Source organism: Notolepis coatsorum, assembly GCF_963971535.1.
Source record: "Notolepis coatsorum genome assembly, chromosome: 10".
NCBI classification, from domain to species: Eukaryota; Metazoa; Chordata; class Actinopteri; order Aulopiformes; family Paralepididae; genus Notolepis; species Notolepis coatsorum.
In genome coordinates, this window is record NC_140174.1 from 21,409,444 (window position 1) to 21,414,193 (window position 4,750).

General features: G+C 42.3%; 1 long non-coding RNA gene across 1 annotated transcript; it reads right to left on the reverse strand.

The window, feature by feature from the left end:
• Positions 1 to 3,145: 3,145 nt before the first annotated feature.
• Positions 3,146 to 4,271, reverse strand: LOC311235430. Its single transcript, XR_014620159.1, has 2 exons — positions 4,179 to 4,271; positions 3,146 to 3,470 (listed from the first exon to the last, which is right to left on the reverse strand). It is a non-coding gene; the product is annotated as an uncharacterized lncRNA (long non-coding RNA).
• Positions 4,272 to 4,750: the final 479 nt, after the last annotated feature.

The window sequence follows — 4,750 nt, forward strand, 5'->3', positions numbered from 1 at the left end:
GCGCTGTACAGGTGAAAAGATGCGACAGCTGCCTCCTCGTGTACCGGAGGGGACACGTGATGCAAGGCTTGGTCCACATTGCAGCCGACCAGTGGGAGGCATGGTCTAACAACGTTCGAGACAGGGGAGGGTAGAATTGGATCATACGAAATTGGGATGGGAGAAAAATAGAAAATGGGGAGAAAAAGTAGATAAAAAAAAAGGAGAGAAACCATTTAGTTGTCCAGTTTGTGTGAAAAGGGGATCAGTGATATGAATAGTGATATTTGCTCCGAATTTACCTATGTGAAATAAAAATTCATTGTTTAAAATTCAATGTAAAAAATTCGACGCATAATTGCGGTGTATAAAATTCTATGTAAAAAATTCATTATCATTGTCATTATTAGTAACGAGCTGAATAAACGCACATTTCTCTCTCTATACAGAGAGTTGGACCAGTTTCTGGCCTAACGTCACTATGAATATTCTCGTAAACTCATAACGTGGTAGTGGCGTTGTATAGCATTAGCATAGCATTAGCAGCTTAGCTGTGTTAGCTGGTCCAGCTAGCTCTGGTCAAGGCCCAGTCTGTATGGAAAAGTGGCAGAAATGCCCAACAGATCAGATGTGTGGTCAGTAGATGAATAAAGGTAGTTTTTACTGCAACAAAACGGAGAGGTCGATATTTACCTTTGTTGACCCGAACGACGAGACTCCAGAAATGACGCGGGGTCAAGTCAGAGACGAGGAGGAGCTAGCAACTACTTCCGTCGCCAGAAGAGTGCCCTCTTCCGCGTTATTTTTTTCCGTAGCCGCATTTCTGGCAGACGCTCTCTGATTGGCCACTGACATGTTTGCCCAATCGCGTGACGAGCTGTGTCTTTGCCCATTTCCGCGTCGAACAGCCTGCAAACTACCTGGCGTTCTATCGCCATGCTAGCCTCTAAGACAAACTCTAACCTTAACCAACTTCGAAAGAGTGCCTATGCATAACCGTCGAAAGAACTTGCCGTCACGCTCTAAGACAAACTCTAACCTTAACCAACTTCGAAAGAGTGCCTAAGCGTAACCAGTGTAGAAACAGGCGTCTGCCAATCAGAGAGCGTCTTGCCAGAAATGCGGCTACGGACAAAAATAACGCCCCTCTTCCTATTATTATTAACGTCTTTCTTAACCTCTTCCTATATTACTGTATCTGCTGTGGATATTATGGATGTCTCAGGGCTTGTGTCCATTTGAGTGGACACATAACCTCAGAACAACAACTACTCAGTTTGTTGGTCCCATATGCTTGCACCTTGCACCCCCCTCCCCCCACCCACCCCTTCCTAATGTACAGTCTCCTCCCCCTTGTATGTATACTGTTAGGATCTGTTTAACAGTACTGTATATTTGCATATCTTGTATGTCACAAATGTAACAGTACTGTATATCTGTATGTCATGTATGTATTAAATGTGATGATTAGATTAGATTCTTATATCTGTATATCTGTATGTTGTGTATGTCATAAATGTCATTATGAATTGGAAATGGGGGACCCTGATGTAAACAAGACGAAAGTCTTTCTCTGGTCTGCATCCCCTTAACAATTGTGTATATTGAGCTGTACTGTACTGTAGGCCTACCCATTCTGCAATATGTTAATTAAAATGTTCAATCAATCAATCAAATTGTAGCCAGATGGGAAATGCGCTGGTGTTCGCTACAAAGCGATTGGCAGGCGGAAATTCGGAATGCAGGTGTTTACAAAAAATAAATGATGCGTTTCTGCGGGATCAGGATGTGATTGTCAACCCTCCCGTTTTTCCCGGAATTCCAATACTCCGGGATTCTCCCTTATTTTACCCTTCTTTCCCGCCGTCCTCCGTTTCAATATTTTCGAGTAGGGTATATCTGCAGAGCCACAGAGCCCAACGTCTGGGCGGGGCTTCGTGGCGTGGACGGGCTTGAGGCGGGGCTTCGTGGTGTGGACAAAGTATTGTGGCATGGACAAGTCTTTGTTGGAGTGCGCATGTGTGTGCGCATGCGTGTGGACTGGAGCATGTGAGAGTATAAAGAATCCATTTTATATCGCCATGCTCTAAGACAAACTCTAACCTTAACCAACTTCGAAAGAGTGCCTAAGCTTAACCGTCGAAAGAACTTGCCGTCACGCTCTAAGACAAACTCTAACCTTAACCAACTTCGAAAGAGTGCCTAAGCTTAACCAGTGTAGAAACAGGCGTCGGCGCCTCGGCGGAAAGTATAGACGCGTCCATGCCACAAGACTTGTCCACACCACGAAGCCCCGCCTCAAGCCCGTCCACGCCACGAAGCCCCGCCCAGACGTTGGGCTCTGTGGCTCTGCAGATATATGCTATTGATATTTTCCCGTAAATGTCCCGTATTTTTTGCCCTTCTTACAAAAAAGGCTACAATTCCCTTCCGTGAAGACAGGTGGCAGCAGTGTAGATTAGAACGTTAGCTGTAACTTCAGTGACAGACTGACAGTGACTGGTATCTGACAATTTCATTTCCAGCCCTAGTAGTGTGTGTGTGTGCTGCCGGTGCCCACCCATGTAGGCATGTAACGTCACAGTGCCCAAGTGCGTCCACCTTTTTATAGGATTCTATCACATTTGCATAACAATAGCGAATATTACGTACCTTGCGCCGTTTTCATTGGAGTTTTTTACAAAACAACGCTGTTTTATTTGTCCTATATATGCGGATATCATTTAAAAACTTAAATTTTACCATTTTAGTTCCCTTTAGACAACAAACATAATGCTAATGATGCACTTTAATTATGATAATTAGGTGGCCATTCACGGTCACTGTACTGAGGTGACGTGAGGGCGCATTCATAGTTTAACGCTCCTGTGTTCAGATCGCATTTTCATCAACTTTTACCGACCTGCTGACCTGTGAACTGTGAAAAAAGGTCTTGGAAAATGGAGTTCTTTTGTTTGAACCTGTTTTCATCCTTTAAAATCAATGCTGCCATCTACTGTCAGCTGGAAGGTAGTGTCGTTTGTCTACCATCTCATCTCAGGAGCAAACAACATCCCCATTTTATTTGTCTAACAAACAAAATATTAATCACAATCACTTGTCACATTAACATTTGTGAGTACATGTGTTTTCAACAAAAATATGACAAATTTAACACAACAGCCAGCACTTCATAAAATTTTATAAACATTATATAAAAAATACAATAAACATAACTTAGAACAATAACTATTTACAGCACACCATACATATTTATAAATTTTTTCATTCGCTCACTCATTCATACACTCATTCATCCAAACACCAGTAACACCAGAAACTAGCATCTTCGTCCTCCTCCTCCTCCCACTGGACACACATGGTGTGGAACCATTTGTGACAGTTGTCACACTGGACCCACGACACCAAACCCTCAGAGTCCACAGGGGGGTTCGCCTTTTTACACCGGCCACACCGCCAGATCCCCAGCTTCTGCCTCTTGGTGGTGTGACCTGCAGTTAAAAAGAAATTTATTATTATGACGCTGCTTGATTACAATATACCAAGGTCCAATAATAAGTAAGGGATAATGTATAGCTACGAGGTCATTGTCGCAAAATAATTGACCGACACGGAGTTTAAAATACCGAGGCGCAGCGCTGAGGTGTTTTAAACGTCAGTGAAGGTCAATTATTTTGCGACAATGATCGAGTAAAGCTATACATTATCCCGCTTATTACATGGCTAACTTACTAACAATATACCTAATTCATCGACAAGACTAGATCAAATGAAGACGCAGTTGTTCTGTGGCTCTGTCAGCCCAAATAAAGTGATTATTATTATCGGCAGCCGGCAGGTCTCTGGTCTGATTGCATGACTGAGTGCAGCTGTGCATATGCTGAGCAGCACTGATACAGTGTTGTAGTGGGCTTGATTGCGAACAGCTGCGCACAGCGGTCATTATTGTCCCACAGCGGTCATTATTGTGTGATAACGGACCTCTGACACGGGCTATTGACCAATCACAAGCAAGCATTTCGGCGAATGTGAAAACGCCATGTAATAAATATGAATAACTATCTATATAGTACTTTTCACACATGGACCACAGTTCAAAGTGCCCCACAGCAATTTGTATAAAATCAGCAAATTTTTTACAAAATAAATAACAATTCATAAGTTTGCCCTGACAAACTCAAAAAACATAAGTAACATGCCGATGGGTGTCGTGGGTCTGGCGTGGGAGGAGGAGGATGTCGATGCTCCTGTTGGTCCAGGAATACAGGAGGCTGCAGACACAAAAAGGGAGCACCACTCAAAAAAATTATTTTGTTTGGTTTGGTAAATATTGCGCTATGAACAGTCTATCAGTGTACTGTGTGTGTGTAGGCCGTAGGGGCAGGTACAATAAGAGTTTTTCTTCCTGTTCCTTTTGGCCATGGACATTTGTAGATCGTGTTTTTTTCACAGTTGTTTGAAAAAGCTTACGGTGGGAGGGAGAGGAAGTTTCTTCACCTTCCTCTCCCTCTTCCGCATTTGCCGGATATTAGGCATGCTCTGCAAACACACAAAAATATTTTAAACAAGAAAGTAAAATAATATGAACTTTATTATTATTGTACGACTGACGAGTTTATTTTATTTGATTTATTTAGCACATTATTTAAAAAAAACAGTGCTAGGAGGGAACTTATGTGAGTGATTTATGATGAAATTAAATTAGATTTGAATTGTTTTTTTGAATATGGATAAGGAGGTTGTTGACCTCAATGATGAATTTAGTTTATTG